The following is a 23,569-nucleotide window of genomic DNA, read 5'->3' as shown; positions in this document are numbered from 1 at the left end:
TTGGGAATTCAGATGGGGCCTGATTGAAAAGGAAGGGTCCCTTCTGTTTCTCTACTCCATCATTACATCCTTTCTTTGTCAACTTTCACCACTTCATTGCCTCCTGCCTCTTCAGTGCTCTCTGTCACTGGAGTATTTGTTTGAATGTTTATTTTCAGAGCTCAAAGCCAGCCTTGCTATTGTCTCTTTGTTGACACATGGACACTTCAATGTTTACTGAGTGTGTGGATGTCAAGAAACTTGATGATTTGCAAAGAGAATATGTTTGTGCAGGGGGGAGGGACCTTGAAGGGTGTTCAAAGTGAGCCTACATTGGGATTGATCATGTTCATTAAGGAACAATGAGCATTTGAAACAGACTCAGGTGGCTGATTTGATGGATGCGGTGTACAGAGGGCCTTAGTCCAATAGGGTATATCATATATTTTGAGGGAGAGTCCATTTTTCTATTACATGATATGTCACAGGCACAGCAAGCCACATTAAGCTGCCTTTTGTCCAGCCATAACTCATATTTTGTAAAGGCTGACAAGATAAAAGTGTGCCTTGACTTTCAAGACTTGGAGCATTTTTTTTCTGTTTGAGTGAGATTAAATCAAGACATAGATCAAAGCCCTTGGAAAATAAAGCCCAAACGGATGTATCTCTGTCGGGAAGGTTTAGGAAAGGTGTCCAGTTCACATAAAGGTTTTATTAAGTCAAAGATGTTGCTAACAAGTCTTAATGTAAAAAAATAAGTGGTGTGATAAAAACCCAACTTCAGCATAATATGTTTCACAGATTTTAATAATATCTCTTGATTATTCATTGTTATTGTTATTGCCTTTTTGTTTGCCCTTTTGCCCACCACTTTACTGTAAATAAACACACATTGCTTGTGCAGTGTATTATTGCCTTATCATGGTTACATTAGAAAATTCTTTGTAGAAATTATCATAGTAGACAACTCACAAAAAGGGTAAGAGGTTCCAAAAATAAGCCACACTCTCAGAAATGTTTTGTCCAAAATGAGGTTCTCACAGTGCAACAGTGACGGCAATTTGAGTTGTTTACTGCTGTTTTCAGCATCCAACTGCAATACATGTCACATCTGTCAAGGTTTCTCTTTTTTTCTCTCACTCTATTCACCATAAGCTGTGGAACACAAGTATCAACATTTTGTTCTTTATGATCGAATATTCAGCTGCAAAAGACTAGAGTGTGGGATGTGGGGAGAAATATAGGCTCAGCAAGTTTGCTTTAACTCATTCATATGTTTTAAAAGTTCAAAGACCAGATGCATAGATAGATTGAAAGAATGTGGAAGGAGTTGTCTAAATTTTCTTAAGAACATACATCCCTCCATGAGATGGTTTAATTCTACAAATTTCCCATTCCCTACTGACTTCAATGGAATAGACTAGAGAGTGGTTGAATGATACAGAAAGAAGGATGAGAGCTCTGCTCCTACCATTTCTCCAGGGACACAGCAGTTAATGCTCACATTTCTTCAGTTGGGATGGATTTATAATTATCCACTTCCAGTGATTAATGGTCTTACAAATATCTGCGATGAAATATATCAACATAGGCTTGTGTGGCTTCACTCACAATCAAACCCGAATAACATTAAATACACTGTAAGGATGAGCGGATAAGCAATGTGTTAATGATTGCAAACCACAGTGTCTATTGGTAATTAAACAGGATATTTTCACCAACATTGTTGTCTTGGCTTCAAAACACTTTTCTAACTGCAGTATAGACAAAGCCACAACCCTCCGCCACGCTAAGAATAACAAACCGATGTCACTGTTATTTTTCTGACAGATTTTATTTAGTACATCCTGAATTTTAATAATCACTAAGCAGAAACTGAAATGGTCTTCCAGAAAAAAAAAAGGAATGTGGTCTCATTAAAAGAGATGCTCTCACTGAGCTTTCTCTGACTCATAAAATCCCCATTCGACACCCTCCAGACAGTGGAGACATCCATTTCCCTCTCATCGTCTTCAACTATTTGCTTCCCTTGGAGACAGCCTCATCTCATTCTTCTTCACTGGCTGCTGTGACATTGAAGGAGACCCCTAATCAAAACATTTGTCTTTCTTTCAGCCTGCGCTCAGACCGGTGAATGAGAGCTGACACCAGAGGGAGATGTATTTGTCCCAATCAGAGCCTCATCTCTGTGTCACCGCCGGGCGAGTGTTTTATCTCGACAGGGCACTGATGAATCCGCCACTTAGCCTTGATTTGGAGGAGCGGCTCGCCACTGCCAAAGTGCCAGGTTAAATCACAACGTCAGTGGTTCAGCCATGGACATTACAGGCAACACAGGCATTCTGCCTTTACCATAAATGCTTATAAATGTTCATAATAATGCGTTACTTCTCTTTTGTCAAGTGAGCTGTAATTACAATTCTTTATTGTATTAACTGTATTTTTTTCTTGCATCCCTATTTTAGTGTCATGTAAGTGTCAATGACAGTCTTAGCTTGTCTTATCGCTCAATTTATCTTATTTTATTAATGTAGCATTAGATGTATCTTTGTCTACAGACAGTGGTAAGTTAGTGAGAGGAGATGGCTTAACACCATTTCTTAGATGATGCTAAGCCATTGCTGTGCTACCACACTTACTCAGACTCTTAACAAGTCTCTTAGCTCAAAGCTCTCATGCATTTGTCACACATGCTGCCTAATTGAAATAGAAATACATAAATAATAAGTTGTATGTGTCACAAATGCCACACCACATAAGACAGCTTACTGAGATTGTTTACAACTCACGAGAAGGCTACAGATCTTTTGTCTCATTTTCAAAAGGAGGTGTTTCAAAAGAAGGCCTCAGATGTTGGAACTCGACATCCATATTTTCTCACTGTACTTGTGCCATGGCTACCTTGTTCAAATTCCAAAACAACACAATAGACAGTAACCCATCTCAGGTTGGATTTTCTGATATATCACTCTCGCTAACAATAACAGGCAGCTTCCATTTTTTCCCCATTAGAGCATATTTAACTTAACCTGTAAGGTGTCAGCAGCTACACATAAATGCAGGTGATGAAGACGAGTGTAGTACACTTTGGATTTAACCAAATGTATGTCCATCGCTGCAAGCACTATCTGCTACATTAGTGAAAAAAGCTTTTTGGAAAAGTGGAGAAAGCCTTGTGTGTGTGTGTGTGTGTGTGTGTGTGTGTGTGTATGTAGAGAGAGAGAGAGAGAGAAACAGATGAGAGGCAGTCTCCTGCTAGCTACAGTACCTGTCAGACAGAGTAGAAAGTTGTTACAAGACAAGGGAAGGAGGTTTTATCAAGGTGTGCAGGGTACCACTGACATGAGATAAGAGGCCTGAGTTGGAACTACATTATGCCACACCTTCACTAAGAGGACGCTGTCAAGACAGGAGTAAAGAGATCCATTTCAGTGTGGGAGCCACCATAACACTTGAATGCAGAAAGCCATTACCTTTCAAGTATATACCCTACCTTTAAGTGCATATAAGCCAATAAGCAGGCACTCTAGCCTGTAATTTCATTTGGATTCCCAAAGCCTTTCTTCGAAAAAAGCCCTTAAATGGACAAAAAACATTGTTTCCAGAAAGTTGTAGGCGATGTCTTAAAAGTGCTGGAAAATGGCGGAAAGCTGTAGTGTGTTTGGAATGGGAATTCAGCTTTTAGAAGACAGTGAGTTTACAGTGACAACACCATACCAGATCGTTTGCAAACTCTGAACTTCATGTATGGCATTTGAGTTAGGAGCGCAACAGAGTGTCCTAGAGCGTCCTCTACCAGTCTATGTAGTTCATCTGCAATACATCACTAAGCCCCAAATAGGACCACAAAACATCTCCCTTGGACTTGCTTTCACACTGTCAACTCATACACAACATCCTTCCATGAAAATCTCTCAATCAAGCCTTCATTTGCATTTCAAAGTAGCACTTTACAGCCATGGAGAGGACATAAAATCACACCTGCCTTCAAATAAATAAATGGGAATTCAAAATGGTGTAAAAAATGATATAAAAGCAAGAGCTGGCAGAAAACTAAGCTCGTCATATTTTATGTCATTTACAGTACATTAGCAAATGCCATAAAAGTGCACAGCTGTGCGAGATGCAGTAGTGGTAGGATTTAGGAGACTTAAGGCAGTAATATAAATGGGAGGGTAATGATAGAAAAAAGGTTCACCAGAAACTCAGTGGGCAGACAGCCTAAAGACTAATTGAAAATGCTCCCTTTACTTTGTGCATTTTCTCTTTGGAATCACAAAATATTCTAAACAGATCCATTTGTTCAAAGAACTGTTTATGAAACTACTTTGCTTAAATGGAAATAAATACACCCAACTCAAGAGAAGGCCCTTCACCTTTGACAAACATATTTTCATGGAACGATCTGCCTTCTACAGATGCTATAAATCTTTCTCTTTGCAAATAAAAAAGAACCTTTTTAATCCATAAACCAAAATATAAAAGGTGGCAAGGATTTTTTGATTCCAAAAGCACTTAAATTAAAGAAGTACAACTAAGATACACTACATGTAAACCTAAACTTGTTCCACTTGACTGGTGTCTATCATGACCAGCGGGACCAGGCTGACTAGACTGTGAGGGCTGCTCCTACAGTATTGGCCATTGTTGGGGAATCAGTGAGCGAACACAGAAACCACAGTCTTCAGTGGATCACAGGAGCGGTTTGATGCTGAGGCTCAGGTACCTCTCATCTCAGGTTACTGTCTCTCAGAGCTCCTGGCCTCCCCCGGGGCACTTCGCCACATCCAACTCAGCATCGTGGACTGTGAAGCCTCAAGAAAGCCGTTTTTCAAGACTACTCCTCTCCTTTTTTTCCACACCTCTTGAACTTTCTTATGCCGACAGCGTTGCCTGGGGCCATAATTCAGCTCCCGTTGGGGTAAGAGCTTTGAACCCCCACACTCCTCCCATAGCTACTTCTAAACCCCCACCCAACATTGTCTCTACCTTTTACTCGTTCCCATTTTTATGATTTGATATCAGCTTTGCTCTTGCCAGTTTTCATTTTCTGGGTAAAACTTGTCGATTGACTAAGGTTTTAGAAGCGGGTGCTTTCACCACAAAGTGTTTACAGAGGAAGCTGAGCTGTTTAAGAGTAGAGGTCAAACATTATTAGGTCATTTTTATTTTAAACCTGTAGAGTTCACTAACTGACTCCCACTGGCTCAACAAGCGATGATGAAGTATGTGACTGAATAGCTCCTTTCACACATTGTATCTCATTAACATTAGAGGAAAAGTCAAGTTACTGCCAATGCCTCTTACTCACAATTTAGCCCTTTTTAGAAAAGGCACAGCGTACAAAAGAGAGGAGACAGAGAGAGAGAAAGAAGACTGAATGGCCACTATGAGTTTTAGAGTGGGGAAACATTCTGCTCTGCCTTTGCCTTATTGAGAGCTCAGTGGGAATATAGACCGTTACAGCTAGAATGCCACGCATGAAAAGCAGTCATAAAAACTGTGCCATCCACTATAGAGTCCTCTCCAGAGGCCAGCTATACCTCATTATATGAAACGATCTTACGTTTAAACCTGTTCATGATCCAGGGTAGGTTCTCGCCACCTCTCCACTTAATGTGCGTGGCTATTGGGTTGTAGAGGAGTATCTTAAACCACTCTAAGTGGTGATGGCATGGGTTCTAAACCAATTAAAGCACCTCTCAACACGAAGCAGTCATGGTCCAGTGCAGTCTTCACTGGACACTTACAGGCTCTTCTGCAGATGCTTTTTGCCTGGTTACTGAACTGCCTTCGTGACTCCAACACTCTTGGAGTTACCCTTGGCTAATACCTTTGGCTGCCATAGCTTTGGCTGTCAGATCCTTTGTCCCACAGCCCAGCAGTATGCCAGTTGCAAGCCGGAAAATTCTGCAAGGCTCTCATAAAGACACACAAGCATATGAACACTATCAGGTGTACACACAAACATAAATGCATATAAATATGGATATGCCCACATACAGAAATGGAGTGCTGCTTTTGTAGAACTAATGAAGATAATGTTGTGCTATTGAAGGTCAGGTTAGGGGAGATTAGAGTGGCTGCCCCTCACTGACAGTGTGACCTTTAGTAATCTAGTCCTCACAGTGTGACTTCTCTCCTGTTGCCTGTTGCATGATCTTGTGGCATAGCCTTACTTGCACAACCCAGAGGCTTGTACTCTATGAATCCAATGATTAGAAATATGACCTAATAGCCAGTTCAAAGGCTTTAAAAAGTCAACAACATTCAGTACTAGAATCTCCACCCTGATGTTTCTTGGACATTCAAAAAATAGTACCATGGATGGATGGACTTTTTTGAGGGCAGGAATCATAGGCCCTAAAATTTAACCCACACATATACCTGAAAAGGTACACAGGTACCTTACCTGCTGTTTGAAAAGGGATATAAATGGACCATGGCATGGGAAGGTAAGGCTACAAGTACATCTCAGTTAGCGAGTTTGTTGCAATCAGTTGGAGTGAGCTGGACTGGCGATGTGATGCCCTTTGGGATGATAAACATCAGATTCTGTTATGCTACTGCAGGCAGTGCTCGTGTGTGTAGATGTGTGTTTGTTTGTGTCAGTACTACCCTTCAGGTGAGAATGAAGAAGAGGGGAGCTATGACTCCCAGGCAGTTTTAGGACAGGATGACAACTCTCTTCTGCACCTGGCTGCAGAGGAGCAATTAACATGTCACAACCTGAACCTTCTGTCCTGAGCTTCTTCTGACTCTGTCTGACTCCCAGTGTCTCAATTTCTCACACTCTGTCTCTGTATCTGTGCCCAACCTTTTCACACTGTTTCCCCACTGCTGTCTTATGCACCCCACAGATGAATGAGTAGTCATAGCTAATTCTGTGGAAGTTGACAGCAGGTGTCATAACTGTTCCCAATTAAAGGAGCAGACCTGTGGTCAACCACACACTATAAAGCCACAGATGTGTGGTGTGGTATCCTGCATTCTGTGACATATAAAATACAAAACAACATATACGTAGGTGCGGATTGATGGATTTCTAAAACCATTTACGTTTTGTTTTAAGGACTAGACAATTTGCTACTGAAGTGCTTCTGCCAAACTCCTGGCAAATAACAAAAATAATTTATAACGCAAAGGATGAGTGCCTGATAACAAAATTCTTGAGTGCAGTATGTAAGTGGTGATTCTGGCTGAAATGAGTATTGTGCATTAACATATATCCCTTGTAGTGACACCATTATTACCACTTTGTTCCTTCATATCCACATTTAACCTTGGGTGAAATAGTGCTGAATATGAATAATGGGTTGCAGGTCCTAACCTGTGTACCAGTGTTACCTTGTGTTAAAAAATACCTTCAAATACATTACCAGGATAGAGCAGTATGCATAATATCTCCATTAATTTGCAAGTGCATATTTTTTATGAATAATTATTGCTGGTATCCCAGCATCTCTGAGGTAATGAAGTCATCATGCAGAGAACAAGCAGGGAGATGGGATGAGAGGGATGGAATGTGCCAGAATAATGGGGGCTGAGGCCACTGAAAAACAGCTCTGTGGAGAGGGTGATAACTTGAGAAAAAGACACTTTCTATGATGCTTTTTTTTGGAAGTCATCCTCAACTAACTCTCACTTCAGTCTTGAAAATATTTGTGCCAATGAGAATCCGTCCTTTTGACAATCCAGCATAATATAAACAGCCTAGAAAAGGGGAAAATAATGACCTATTGTATGAAAATGTGTTGCTTTTGCATCACCATAGCATGATTTCTTCTGAAGTTGTTGGAATGATGTGCCTACTAATGCACCAAATGCCACCACGTTTCCAGAATTAAGCCAATTGCAGATCTATTCATTGATCAGTATTAGTCCTACAAGCCATGTCACACACAAAACCACACACACAGTATGTATATAAGTGTGCACAGACCTTGAGGTTGTCTGTTTTGTACCAGGTCAGACAGAAACAAACCTTGAGAAGTGATATGAGTTGAGTGTCCATGTGAATCAGATTAGCATGGGGAGTCCAGACAGGGAACCACAGAACAGCCATTGTTGCTTGAAGCCAGTGTTTTTGAGAGTAACCATAGTAACTTCATCAGTTACCATCAGTGGTACGATTCTATCTACTATATAAAATAGAGCATGGAGCATGCATATGAACAGAAAGGGCAGATGTGAGCGTTACAAATGTTATCCTGCACAACAAGGACAGATAGGGAACTGCTGCTTAGCTAATGGCTGTTTGTATTTATTCTCACGGTTGGCTGTGAGAGATAGAAATGATTTATTTGCATTTTTCATCTATATGGAACACTGTCAAACATTGATGTTGATATCCCTCCGGAAATGTTGACGGAATAGCCTTCTTACCCACCGTATATCTGCCAGCTGCCTCATCTGTGGGCAGCATGCATCAAATCCAGGTCTGACATGATGTGACTTTTCATCTGCAGGCTTTGGAGTCACATAGGTATAGATTATGTCCTCTCCCTCTTTCTCTCTTCTGTCTGTCTGTATTCACCCTCTGTCTCTTTCTTTCTCCAAGCCCAAAAGCATATAATTTGTCATCTGGAGAAATTGTTTCCCTCTCTCTTACTATCATGGTGCAGCATATTTTTCGTGATCTCCAGGATGAAGGGGTTTTGAATAAAAAGACTCCATATCATCCAGTGACCCTGGCTTCACGCTGCAAGGCTCCTAATGAGCCCTCAGCAAATGGGCTGATTTTTTTCTTGTCTGTGCCAATTGAGCTGTGACCCGGTTAAGGCCTTGCAAATCAAAGACATCTTCAGTCTACTCATTATTTACTTGTGACAGCTAGCAGAGAAACATGATTAAAGCGAGCCAAATGAAATAGAGGGGAGAAGAAACAGTGCCGTCGAGATATGTGGACCGATTTTATAAAATATTTACTTTGCACTTCAACACAGCTGAAGGTCATAGCTGCCAATTAAACAGAAATAAAGCAAACAGAGGCTGTTTATCACACTATTTTATACCTACTGAATATTTGTCCAAACCACAGAAAAACATTCATTAAGATGTTCTCGCAATTAATTATGCCATAGGTGTAGTGTGTGTATGTGAAAGCCAGAGAATGACTGTTTTCCCGTGTGTCTGTGAGGAAGATGAAAAGATGACTTAGCTGTGTCTGTTGGGCCATCAATCATTGCTAGGTGTGCGCATGTCCAGAACCTTTAATATCTCAAAGAGTCACTTTGTCTGGATGTCACCACACCACTGTGTCACATTGCTAAAGAACACTCAGAAGGTCAGCTTGCTCAACATGCTTCTCATGCTCATGATGTTACGTTTAGGAAAGTCATTCCCTTATCAGAGGTTGAACACATGAGTCATAGACAGGCATGGTATGAATTATAAACTCACAGACTGAGCAAGCACAGCAAAGACAATTAGAAAATACAAAGCTGAAGAAAGAAGAAAGAAGCTGACAGTAGAGTTTTGTGTATCCAAAGCTCTGTTGCTCGAGCATATGTTGGCACAGACAAACATACATGCCAGACACAATTTAGCCATTAGAGGAAGCTTTTAGATGTCAAGGCAACACGTCCTAGAAGAAGAGATGGAACAGGCCTTTAGGGAACTCAGAGTGAGAGAGAGGCTGAATCTAGCTTGTCCCCATCAATGTGGAGAGAGCTTAATTAGGGCCCGGGCATTTCATTAAGGCAGCCATTAAAGTCAACTTTGTTTAGTACAACACTGGCATGCCACAGTGGGACACATGAGCTATCACACACACACATACATGCATGCTACCATGGCACTGCTCATCCAGCAGACCTGAACAATATGCAGTGGGGCAAATTCCTTTCACTACAATTAATAGGAACTATCCCATCCCCCACCCCCTTACCTTACACTAACAGGGAACATCTGTCTTTTTGCCTTAATGTGTTTAGTTGCACCACACAAGGACGAGGGATTTTGAATGAAATCATAAATGACACTTAGATTGCCATTACATGGAAGAGGGGAACCCATATATCACACCCCAGTGTGTGTTCATTTCCAGGAAATGACTTGGGCCTTATACTGTAATAAATGGTTGATCTCTTCCTCCATCTCTTTGTCTCCACCTCATAACCACATAAAATATACGAATACAGTACCATGCAGCGATGTTGTTACTTTATTATGTTGCTGATTGGAATGCATTTCATACAGAAAATATTCATTTTGTATTGCTTTGCTTCTCTGATCATAAACAAAACATGTTGTGTCTTATTTCAGAAATTCATAATCTCCACTAAATGCTAGGGGAAAATGGTGTACAATGTTATTCTGCTTAGTGTCAGTTTAAGCCGAGCCATTGACTCGCTTTCCGCGAGCGTGATTTCCATTCTTTCCAGTCAACTGAACTCTAAACCATTTGTTAGCCTCTCCATGAAGGAATTGGTAAAGATCTGACGGCAAAAAAAAAAAGAAATAAAGAGTGAGTGAGAGAGAGATAAACTCATCTCTGATCTTAAGTGACAATTTGACTTGACATTTTGCCAGGAGAACGACATACTGATGAAAGACTGCATAAATAAGGGATGCAGAGAAGATGTCAGCCAGCTACCGGAGAGGGGAAGAGACAGAGAGGGAGAGAGATGGGGAGGACAGACAGAGAGGGAGAGTGAATCGTTTGGACACTTCTGGCTAGATTCCCTTGCCCATTACAGAGTCTGGATCTGGCTTCACATGCCATTAGAGGCAGTGTAAATCAGCAATTAGGTGCACAAATGAAGAAATGTCAGCTATTACCTGGAGCACAACAGGCCGACAGTCCTCGCCACGGAGCATTCCAGCATAGCCAGGATCCCTCGTCTTACGGCTAGCCAACCACCCACACGCATGCACATACACTCACAGAATGTTTAACATGCACACACACACACACGGGTCTCCACTCACAGTTCAATTGAGCAGTTCCTGACTGCTTTTGGCAAGAGGATGGCACTGAGCTGCGAGGCTCAATTAGACATGTTGTTGTAGTTTACAGTAAGTATGACAACTCTTCCCTGTGGAACTGTCACAATCTCAACTCTCTGCAGAAGGCCTCAAATAGACAAAAATGGGGAGCTGGGAAGGATAAAAAATTCAGGTAGTTCCCGGGTTTCATGCTTTAAAAAGTAAAACAAAAAAAAGACTAATCTCAATCTTTGTATTCTTTCAACTTCCTACATTTCTTCTTCAGTCTATTTAGACGGATAAGGCTTGTAACCATGTTAGTCCATCCAAACCCTCATTTTCTACCTGCTTATTCCCACTGAAGGTCACAGGGAACCCATCCCAGCATGCAAGGTGTTGAAGAACTCTACATAGCTTGGCTGTCTATAGAAGAGTTTGAACGTAAACAAACGAATCCAGTGACAACTATAGAAAATTTTAAGTTTCAAGTTGATGTGATATCAAACGTGTGGTCTGTCTGAAGAAAACTTGCACGCACACACACACACACACACACACACACTCGAGGGAAACATTATGGAGCCAGAACTTACTGTAAACCCAGGATTCTCTAAATACAGAGTCTCTATGACACCTAAAATAACAATAGGTTTTGTAGGCTTTGTTTCAAGGCTGGACTTAATGTGGGGAGGCCTATAAAGTGCAGGGACAGAACAGAGAAGGAGTGTTGCGGTGTTGAAAAAGCAGGCCACTTTGCAGCACTGTCAACAGAGTTGTCCTAATTATGCAGCCACCCAAACAGAGGCCCCTCTAATCCGCAGGCACATTGGCCTGTCAGATTTCCTGCGAAGATCAAGAACACATGCACGCACGCACATACACTCACACACACGCACATGCACACACACACACACACACACCCCATGCAGCAACTACTTCTGCACACTCACCTCATGCCCTAAGCCAGCTAAGGCCTAACTTTACAGCGTTGAAGGAAATTTACACAAGTGTGATAAAATCGAACATGAGCATGCGGTGCCCTAGATTTACTCCACATCTAAGTGTCGGCTTGCCAGTTTGAAGGATAGGGTGCTGTGACCTATGGAGATGGAAGCGTTAGACATCATCTTGGAGCACTACCCTCTAGGGATGTGCTTACTCTAATGCAAGTTATAAAAGCAAACAGCTGCGTTAGCCATGGGGAACCTTTTGTGTGAGTGCGCACTCCGTATGTTTGGGTGTGAGAGGTCTAGAAATGTACAGTGTTGATGCAGGCAGATATTGCACACAAATGTTTTTTTGGTATGATTGCCCATGCTTTTTTAAGCAGCCCACAGCCTCCTTGATGATTTGCCTGGTGACTAGATATATTCACAGTGTTCTGCGCTAGCACTAAATGCCATTATACACCTCAGATAGCTTCTTCCTTTGAGATAGGTAACATATTATAATTCCCACTGCACCCTCAAACATCTACAATACCCACGTTTACACACTTAACATACACACCTCCTCTTGAAATCACAGCGCCTGCTGACATTTTTTAAGTTTATGGGCGTATCATACTGTATGCTATATGGACATACTGAAGTGACACCAATTCATTTCTAGGTGATGGCAGGTCAAGTGTGCAGCTGCCTGGCATGGAAAAGTGTTATTGCCAGTTAAATAGTATCATTGAAGGAGTGGTGCTGTATTGGTTTGAGTTGGCATGAGGGCTGATCTAGTAAACAAGAGGGGGGAGAAAAATAAATTAAGTCAGACTTATCAATGATAAATTAAATTTTCCTCTGCTCTTTGGAGGGTCTTCATTCTGAATTTGAGAAATTCTGCCATATTTGTTTTGGCCTTCCGTAATTTTGTGTGTATGTGTATGTGCTGTCTTGTTTCTGTTAGTGTGAGAGAACTCGTCACGATTAGGGAGGCAAGGCTGAGGGAAAATGAATAGCTGGTTGACTGGGTCTCTGCAGCTCCTGTCTCCCTCTGACATTGCAGATGCTTCCCATTCAGGTAACAGAAAGCTAGAAGGACTTGAAGATGCTGAAGATACTTGGAAAGATGAGGGCAGAAAACAACCATGCTGCTGAAGGCAGCAGCTCCCTGCATAGAGATGCGTTTTTCAGGCTAAGCCTGGCAGCAGGTTTACACTGCAGCCCCCAAATGCATGACAGGCGTGGCATACAAAAAAGCCAACACCATCTCCCAGATGGAATAGGAGGAGATGCCTTATGAGTCCTGTTATGAAAGGCATGGAATGATTTCCCAAAAATAAAACCGCCCATCTAAGCAGAATCTATATTCTTGCTGCATCCCCCCCCCCCTCTCCCTCACATACACACAAACTCAGCTGAGTAAGCACAGACGCCTGAATGACTTTTTACCTTTGCCCAACTTCTTTTTTCTCTTGCCAGATGCTGTTTGTCTTCGACCCTCTTGCTTATAGTATCTGGGGCCATCAGAGCAACTCCGCAGTGGGATTGCGTGCTGCTGGGTTTAGAGCGTTGTGTGGGAAGGATTAATGTGACAGAGCCTCCCAAACGTGCCACAAAACCATCATCTTTAGCCCTGGCAGCAAGAGACGCACACAAAGGGGGTTAGTAAGATGAGCTAACTGGCTGGCTGCTATCTACGACAAACCCCCCACCACAAAAACAGGGCATTATATGCTAATGAAACTCCATAGATAAGCAACGGCAGGCAGGAGAAAAATGTGCGAGGCATTAAATCAAGCCTCTGCTAGCATTAAAGAATAATAAAAATGGAGAACATCGAGACATCTCTGGTTATTGATGTGTCTTTTATGACATGCCTCTATTGAAGAGAGCATGACACTAATGTCTGCCCTGTGGCAGGGAGAGAAGGAGCATCAGAGAAAGCGACCAAAAGAATGCTGTGTCAAAAAACATGTACAGTAATAATGTCAAAATCCAATTTAGTCCCTTTATGAGACTTGGAAGTATATATGAACAATAACACCAGAATTTACACATAATTCAGGGTTATCATTTCACATTTTTATACATGTCTGCGCAAATGGTTTTGGAGATTGGGAGAGATGAAATACTTATCAAGTTGGCTAGAGGGAAAAGAAGGCTTACAGTATATTGCAGCAGTTTCTCTTCAACACACCCGTGGCCTGATTGTGGCTGTGTGTAGAGTTTAGTTTGATGAGACTGATGCCCCAGGTGCCACCTTGTGACAGTTGTGCTCAGATGCATCTAAACCGCCATTTGCACCGTTGGCAGCACTTTGCTTCCATATGCTGTGGAGTGGGCAGGCAATGTGGGATGCTCAGCTGGCCATGTGGAGTGGGTCAGGGGGACTTAGTCCTTTGCCCAGGGCTAGCTGTCGAGGGATTGCTGTTTCTTTGTTTTGCATGGCATTGAGAGAGTGCTGGCAACTTCTTGAAGCCCATTTTACGCCAACAGTGAAGAGCAATACTGGGTACGCCCAAAACATCACCAATTTAGAGGTTAACGAGGAACATGGCCGTAGCACTGGTAAAAGTTGTCCCACAAGACCTTGTGACCATGTCAATACACCCAGTGAAGAGGAAAAAGAAGACCTGTCTTGTTGAAGCTGTCATGATGACTCAACTGGTTGCCATAGCAAGTGTCCTTGATATGCAAAAGATGTGCAAATATCATTTACTTTGAAATAAACAAGACTGTAGCCAACACCATTCTTCTTGTGGGGAAACTACCTTTCTGGAGAAGCTACGTACCTCCATAACCCCCCCCCCCCCCTCTTCTTGGTCAGCAGATATCATATCAGTATCATACAGAGGGTTTCTACAATAGCAGCATGTGTGTCCAAATACGTCAAGTTCAATCAATATCATTCTTTCTTCATCCTCTATTTGTCTCTTTCTACAGTTTCCAGCAGTGTTCTGACACTGAGATCATCAAACAGCCACAGTTTTGGTTCTATTTCGGTTTCCTATCTTTTCCTGCCCTCTGTGTATTTGCACTGTACAACCTAAATTCCCAGAGCTCCACCTGTGTGATCCCACCCAGCACCAGGCCTGGCTGATCAAGGAACCCCCAGCAGATCTCTTCACGCTGTACAGCTTCATCAAATGTATTTGTGTGCTCCTCTGGGGTGGGGTGGGGGGGTAATGGAATAACGTCTTCCCGGGGCGAAGGCTGAACACAGAGATGGTAGAGAGCATCGTTAAAAGCATAAAGCATATGAGCTTGCTCATAAGAGTGAGGGGCCAGGCTGCTCAGGAAAGGGCAAGCTTTTATAGGGACAACCTTTGGCTATAAGTGCAAGCAATCAACAGCTTTTCTTTGTCCAAGGCTCTCAGAATTCCTGGGGTTTTTTTCTATCGTCTGTGGGTGTCCTTCTGAAGTTTGTTGATTTGTTCTCTCTGTTTTTTACTCTCTCCCTCCCTTTCCTTCACACACACACAAACACTCTCTCTCTATCTCTCTCTCTCTCTCTCTCTCTCAACATGGTTGTCGTCACATGGCCGTGACAGAATGTTGAACTGGCAGGTCAAAAGTCCCTAATAGGTTGCTGCTTCTCAGATGTAATAATGGCGCTGATTCACTTTCTTTATAACACCGCAGCGTTAATGGAAGGCCAAGGGTGACAGTAACAGCATATGAAAATAATAATGTTTGCCATGTACTGGCTTGTTGATTTGCTGCCTGATGGATTTTTAATATTCACTGCCGGGTCGTTACGGACAGTTGGTTATGGCCATTTAGCAGCTCAATGCTTCTGGACAGGAGCTGTGCTGCCACCACAGAGATGTGGCAGGGGTTGGGGAAAGACAGAAAGTGTAGACACTTCAAATTGATGATGGTCTGTGGCAAGTTGGCTTCGCTCTTGGCTGGTCTGAGAAAGAAGATGTATGTTCAATGACTAAAAGGTTTGTTCTAATTAACAGAAGTGACTGTGTCTGGATGGAAAGGCAATAATCAGGTTTGGGAGGACGAGAAGGCGAATGGGGACACAGTGACCTGTGAAGGGAGATCGACGAGCAAATAAGAGAGACACGGAGAAAGTAATGCAGGCTTGGTTAACTGACTGAGACACTCAAAGTGTCCTTGCAGCAACAACATAGCTATACTGTAGTATTTGGGCGGCACAGTGGTTCAGTGGACAGCTCTGTGGCCTCACAGCAAGAAGGTTGTGGGTTCAAACCTCGGTCGTCCTGGCCTTTCTGTATGGAGTTTGCATGTTGTCTGTGTGGATTTCCACCACCATCAAAGACATGTTAGTTCTTCAGTCAGTGCAATTGACTGGGCACTGATAAAAACCTGCACAGCAACTGCCCACTGCTCCCTTGAGGGATTGGTTAAAATGCAGAGAACAAATTTCGTATGTGACAATAAAAAGTATATTCTTCTTCTTGGAATAGTTAACTATGACCATGTTAGATTTATTGTGCTTTCCCAGTAAGCTCAAGATAACTTTGACACAGGCCTGTTGCTAATTTTATGTGGGATTATTTATAAAAAAATTTAAAAAAAGCATTTCCTACTTTGCATCTGTGCAGAGGTCAATAAATTCTGAAGATTGCTCTGAAGAACTCTTGATGTGATATTTACACTTCTGCCACCTTGCCACAGTCTCTTCTCTCTGAGTGAAATTAACCTTGGTGATCTCAGAACCATGCGTGTGCCCTAACTGTCATCTTTCACACATCTGTAATTGGATTACCCTGGAGCTGATTCTATTCATGGGGCATTTGAAATGTTACATGTTAACAGGTTATTTCATGAAACTGTCTATACATGTCTTTACCTCGTATATATTTATAAATTGTATAGTAATCCTGTCTATCTAAGGTTTCTGTTATTAATTACAGAATATATTCCACTTAGACTCTGTGTTATGAAATCCCCTTCATTTGTTGGTAGGCCTAATTTGACACCTGTCTCATCATTTACAATTAGGCATTATGGGATGTAATTGGCCATCTGCCTCAGCCATCTTGTGTTCCTGGAGAGGGGCCATGTTTGTCCTGCTGTTTAGAGAGCCCATACACTTGGAGATGCCATTGCTCTGAACGTGACCCCTTCATTCTTTTAGCTTGACGAAGAGCAGCACAAAGTACAAAGTACCTGAACCATTCAATATTTAATATATAAAGCATAGAGCAAATAGCCCACTTAAGGAACAACACTTTTAATCAAAGGACCTCAATTACTTATTGAGACTTTTCAATGTGCAAAGAACTAAGCTAGAATACTAATACTATGGCTGAGTTGTAAAGCAATTAATATGGTTTTAAAGTTTGTGATAAATCAGGCAATTCTGGACAAGTTAGATGGGCAATGTTCCTTGTAAAAGGCACCTGAGCACAGACTGAGAGTCACTGTTTTGTAATTGTTGAGCATAACTGAATGCTTTTACTTAAGGTCTAGAGCCAGGGAGGATATCAGTGGTTAGTGAAAATCTGACACAAACATACAGAGATTGAAATGGAAAGATTTCAAGGTACAAATAAATACTGCCTCGTCAATTATTCTCACATCTAGTGGACTCAAAACCCTTGGCAGGTACTGTAATTGCTCTGTTCTTCCTGTCAGTCACAGTTAACTCTCTTCGTAGCTGTCCCCACTTTTAGCCCCACCTGTGCCCCATCGTCTACATGGCGCGATGACAGGCACCACATTTCTGATGACAGGCAAGAAAATCTTGAGTGACAGTGGCTTTCATTCCTTCATCCCTGTCACTCATGCTCTCTGGCCACTGGGAACAAGTGTTTCAACTTAGCTTGTTGTCTCTGTACTGTAAGTGCTTAACATTGGCAGTGAAGAATTATGTCTATCCATGATCATTTTTCAGAAACAGTGTGGTTGATGCTAGCATTAAAAGGGACAGACCATAAGCTACTGTGCAATAAGTAAATGACCTCATACATGTTGCAATGATCAAAAGAGCCTTTGCCAGCAGATTTTCTTTGGCTTCAAGCACATTTTCTCCTGTGGTTTGAACAGCGCCACTGAAATCACTACTCTTTCCCTCTTAAAATGGGTTATTTTAAGTCCACTATTAAAACATGGGGGCCACAGTACCCGTGGGACTCAAATGTGTTTGCCCATTGGCAGACTGCACAAACAATAGCTCACTTTCTCCAAAATGCAGATTTATTGCTTGCGGCAATGCAAGAGCTGCCGTCTCGTTTGCTACATATTCCTGTGCTTTGTGTTTTTTTTTTAAAAGAAAGATATTATATTTATTTACCAATATTGATTTCACATCTTAGCCCAGTTATGGACTATGTTCAAAAGTGTTTGTGTGTACTCAAAAAAACTAGTAAAGTAGAATTGACAATGAAGAGCTCTATCAAATAATACAAAAAAATTAACCATAACCACTTAAATCCTAGCAACATCACAACTAAACATTGCTCATTTTAGTGGGCTGCAGAAAGGAAAAAAACATAATTTCAAAAATGACATAATGTCAGAAAGTCTGGTACTACAGAAACATGTTAATTTGAGACCTAATTCCGATTTCAGCCCTGATATTTCCAGCGTGACCCCTGCCCTTAGTACATACAGTATGCTATGCCTTCTGACAATTTTTTAACATTTCTGTTCTCCACACTGTGATGGGTTAATTAGCAGATCATGGCTTAAGGAGCCTGCGAGCATGGTTGTATATCTTGTTCCTGACAAGAGCCACTAATAATATTGTGTTTGCCTCCAGAGAGATACAATATAAACTGTAGCCATGTTAAGATAACCCACGGGGATACTGCTCATCAAAATCCAGTTGAAATCCCTGCAGGGAACCTTGACCACAGAGAAGACTTCTTGCATATCTGGATAACTCCTCTTAAATATGATTCACCATGTACTTTATGAGTCTTTATGATTGTGTGTGTGTGTGTGTGTGTGTGTGTGTGTGTGTGTGTGTGTGTGTGTGTGTGTGTGAGCTAGGGAAAGACTGAGCTGAAGAAACATTGCCAGAGTTAGATTTTTCAAGTTCAGAGGACCAGAAAAACTAAGGCGTTATTTTCCACAGTGTTAACTTTTTATACGTTATTGATTGTGCATTTCCATTTCAGATAATGTTCTAATAGGCGTCTTATGTAATGTATGTCCTTCCAAGACAACAGCAAAAATAAAAGAGAATATATAATCTTAGAAAAACAACACACACATAAAACCTTAAACTTCTATTTTGGACGCTTGTTTATCGTTTAATGCCACCAGTCAATTTTGGACTTTGCATGCTAAAGGGTAAACAGAGGCCCAGATCAACATAGCATGCTGCACTAGCCAGAAGACATTTTACCGATTTGTTTCACTTGTCTAGGTTTTATCTAATCAATTCCTCTTGTCATCAATACTGGCTAAGCAACTTGTAAGAAAAGTGAATCAAACTGAAAAATCTTGAACAGGGTGTTAAATAAGAGTTTCAGTGGGGTAATATGGTTTGCATAAAGTCCTTTATAATTTAGATATTTCTCTGGCAATGTGCCCATGGTATCAAATGTGAAAAAATGCATAAGCTAGATTTGTAACTTTGTGGGCTTTATTAGACACCACAGTACAGAGAGGCAGAAACATGGGAAGAGAAAGAAGCCTTCTGCTCAGATTCAGATTAAGGAAGCTAGCATAGTTAGGTGGTGTGGATCAGACCACTGGGCCAGCAGGACATCCCAGATTTGATCTTTTAAGGCTGTGGGTACATGTGCAGCTTTTGAACTGTAAATGATGTAATACGGGGGTGTATTTATGCAAGTGTTTGCTTGACTGTGTGTGTTTGTGTAGGTTTTTGTTTTCGGTTTGTATACATGCCCAGTCATTTCTGCTTCTCTCAGCCTCTCTCCCAATTTCTCTGTTTGCTCTTTGTCCCTTCTGCATCCTGTTCTGTCTATGCAAGTAGTGCCTTGATGGTGCTCAGTGTTAAGTTACATTACCACTACAAAACCACATCTGTCTATATCTCTCTCCTTTGCACTTGTTTTCTTGCACACAGATGTGTCTGCAGTGTGATATAGTATACCCTGGCACAGAGGTGGGAGTCGGCTGGTTGCTGTGTCACTATGACAAAACATGACAGATGTGTTTAGGCAGTGGAGTGCCGGACCTGCCACACAGCATTAGGCTCACACAGTCAGAGAGGAAAGGGCTGGGTATTCCCACACAGGGAGTCCAATCATGGACATAATAATGGTTTGTCTACAGCGAGGATGGGGTGTCTGGGCCGGCCTGAGAGACTGCTGCTGAGCAGGAGAGCTGTAACTCAAATCTTCCTGGTTATACGGGATTCACTGGTGGGTTTGTTGATGTGGAAGATTTCGAGGAAGAATTTGGCTTAATGGGCTTGCAGCTTACAGTGAATTTCAATAGTTGAATTCTGATGACTTACCGCAAATTACTGACATGAGCTAACATAAAATGATCAAAGACAATCTCATTATTCATCCATCATTCCCTGAGACTTTTTTCAAAATCCCTATTAATCATTAATTCATCACAAGGAGGACCATGCACACAAGGTTTGGGTAACTGAGAGATTTGACAGGTATCCTAATGCAGCTTTTGATGTTCATTTCTCATCTGCTGCTCAGCCTGTCTGGAAACCAATCAGTGAACTACAAGGCAGCCTATTGTCGATAAAAATCTTAGTTGATGACAGATCCCTGCTGAAATTGTCAGTGTGTTTAATGAATTATGATAGGCATAATGGAAGTTCAGCAGGAACTTTCTTCTCATAGAGGCTCATGGTCAAATGTGATATGTGATATCCCAAAATAGCTGACCTGGAAACATAATGAACATAGCCTTTTGTCCCTATTATGAGCTCACCTGCGGTCAGTTTTATTGCACTGAACAATGACAATTACCCTGGATACTCCTGATACCAACTTCAACTCAGTTTAAGGCCCCCCAAAAAGTCATGACTTTATAAGTAACCTTGGGAAAATGGGGCTTTGATTACCATTACATTAAGTGGCAGATTCATTACATCATAAGCACATGTACAATAAAATGAGTCGAGGGAAACCTTTGCTCTGGACCATAAGGGGTTCTTATACAATATGATTACCCACTGCTTAATTACTATAGAAATTAATCCTGGGCAAAAACAAAATATCCAGCCAACACGTGAGAAAAATTACACTCTGGATGTATTTGTTTATATGTTTGCACAATTGGCTCCTCTTTACCAATTATTTCTAAAGACGGCCAAATAAACTTGGTAAGTGTTAATGTGTTTAGTTGCAATAACACTAAAAATAAAACAGAAATTGCTTTAGGCAGGCTGGCTGGTTGGCAAGCTTTCTTATGAGGACAATTTTCACAAGTCAAGCCTCAAGTACTATAACAACACATTGGCCATTTAATTATGTGACTTTGGCAGAAAATAATAAATAATTAAATCAGCGCTGCATCTAAAATGAGCACATGCTGTTTCCCTACCCATCACAAATCTGACACAAAATCCAGAACACACATGAAGGCAGAGCAAATTCCACCACAGTTAACTTTGACGTGGATGGTTTTACTTACTGCACACTAATATTTTCCTTTTTTATTTTTATTTATTTATTTATTTTTTTGCATTTGCTCTGGTTTCATATCTTCTCCAATAGAGGTGGGTTAACTCGCTGAGATGAAAAGGTGTGTGTGAAAGGCAGGCTCTGCCAGTTTGGGTCTTTGTTAGTTAGTGATACGCCACTCTCTGGTGTTGTTTTAGTGCCCAGGCTGCAGTCTGGATAGTGGACACATCAGGCCTCGGGGAGCATGTGTGAAGTGCAGCTGCTGTCAACACGACTGTGGTCACAACAGGGGTCAGTGGTCCCAAGACCCTCTGGCTAAAGATTGGGTCATCTCATTTAATACCATGGAAAGAGGTATTTATTTCGCTCTCACTTACATACACACATGTGCATTTCCATCCCACTTCTCTATACCTCGCCATGCAAACCTAGACATACGCAATAGTTTTTAATAGATTCTATATCCTTTTCTATCTGTGAGACATACTGTACATGGGCAAACTCATACCACACACACACAGTTTATGGTGCAGTAGATTTTGTAGTCTTATAAAATTCTGGTACCCTGCACATGATAAAACTCAACAAGATGGTCATTAGTGAAGCACTGACACCCAAAGGGCCCTCATATTTTACTTTGAATGACCACTCTGCGCTTCACTACCACTCACTCAGACAAAGTCCATCCATGGTAAAACAACAGCAAGCTATCATAAACAAAAGCAATATCAGCATAAGTGCCTGCATAAGTAATATAAGTGCCTGCAAATATGAAACAGTATGTCACAAGCCCGCCCACTACTCCCATCCTGAGTCATGTGGTTGTCGCCATGGTAATTGAGTTTCCTAATGAAAACTGTCCACCAATGAGATGCCTACGTCACTCTAATCGGTCAGACAGCCTGTTCATGCTTACAGCAGTGCATCTACCCACTAATTTGTCAGCCTTAGGCTTTAGACACGTGCATTTCCTTTCTTTTTCACCCTCACTGCTCATACACAAGATGGTAATGAGAGTGCACATGCTCAGCTCTAGACTGAGAGTGGTTTTGACTTTATACCTTAAGCTAGGAATGAATTCAACACTTGATGTTGCAGTGCGGGTGTGACATTTCCCATGCAAGGGCATATTCACAAACCTTCCACAAGCCTCTGCTCTGGGGCAGAGGCTAAAAATAATCTGAGGACGTTGCAGTAAAGCTGTTTCACAATAAAACCTCTCCTGAGCCCTAGTCTTTTACTGCTCCCTAATTGGCTACAGGACCTTCTCACCTACTTTATTGGATGTTTTGACAGTGTGGGAGCCAAAATACTGCCAGCAGCCTCACAAGGTTTTTTTCTTCCTTTTGTCATTGAGTCACATTTAGTTCTCAAATGGTGGAACAAAAAGCTTAAGAAATCATGCAATAAGGCTAATCAGACTAAATCTTTATGTTTTCATCCCACAATTACTCTACATAAGTAACTTTGTGACTGCTTATTATGGGAACCTTATCATTTTCTTTTCTGCAAAAACCAAACAGAATCACTCTGCAATCTATACATCTTGTCTCTCACATTCTCTGTTGTTAGTCTAACATGCACTTCCTGTGCTCTTCTTCTTCTATCCCCTACAATTATCTTGTATTAATTGCACTTTTTTTGTTAACTCTTACTTCCTTCCCTAGGTATTTACCCCATTGATGTGATATGAACTATGAGCTCTTACTAGTATTTATTGCTGCTCTTACTAGTATGTATTGTCAGTTGTAGATCTGTATTTGATGCTCTGTTGATGCTTGTATGTTGTTCCTCAAATGTAAGTCGCTTTGGATAAAAGCGTCTGCCAAATGAGTAAATGTTAATGAATAACACAACGGTGTGCTAGTGCTGCTTGCATTGATGATGAAAGGGGGGGGGGGGGGGTATTTTTCATTAGCTGGCTTTTGGCTGGCACTAAAGGTTAGTATATTATTGACACACTCCAGAATGCATGTGAGGGAGCACAGGTATAATGGAGAAACCTGCCTGCAGGTGTGGCTTTATACCCTCCGGCTGTATTGTGCTCCCGAGCAATATGGCCCCAAGTAGCAGGAGAATTAAAAACAAGCCCTGTCAATTTTCATTATTAGGCATCAGGTGCTGTGCCAGGTCCAGCCGTCATGCTCAGCTGCTCTCCACCACCCTCAGAGCCTTTTAACCCTA

At 41.6% G+C, this 23,569-nt stretch overlaps 1 protein-coding gene across 10 annotated transcripts in view; it reads right to left on the bottom strand.

Moving 5' to 3' along the window:
* The window catches only part of kirrel3b (kirre like nephrin family adhesion molecule 3b), a 162,520-nt gene that overhangs the window by 75,181 nt on the left and 63,770 nt on the right, over positions 1 to 23,569 (bottom strand). Inside the window, exon 1 of one of the 10 annotated variants that reach the window (XM_046074307.1) lies at positions 7,964 to 8,034. The exons of the other annotated variants lie outside the window; for them this stretch is intronic. The gene's annotated coding sequence lies outside the window, so the exon portion shown is untranslated. Of the gene's footprint in view, positions 1 to 7,963; positions 8,035 to 23,569 lie in introns of those variants that run through there. 10 annotated transcript variants of the gene reach the window in all.

The sequence above is a fragment of the Micropterus dolomieu genome, linkage group LG17 (assembly GCF_021292245.1).
Source record: "Micropterus dolomieu isolate WLL.071019.BEF.003 ecotype Adirondacks linkage group LG17, ASM2129224v1, whole genome shotgun sequence".
Lineage (NCBI taxonomy): Eukaryota > Metazoa > Chordata > Actinopteri > Centrarchiformes > Centrarchidae > Micropterus > Micropterus dolomieu.
This window is presented reverse-complemented; position numbering and strand designations above follow the sequence as displayed.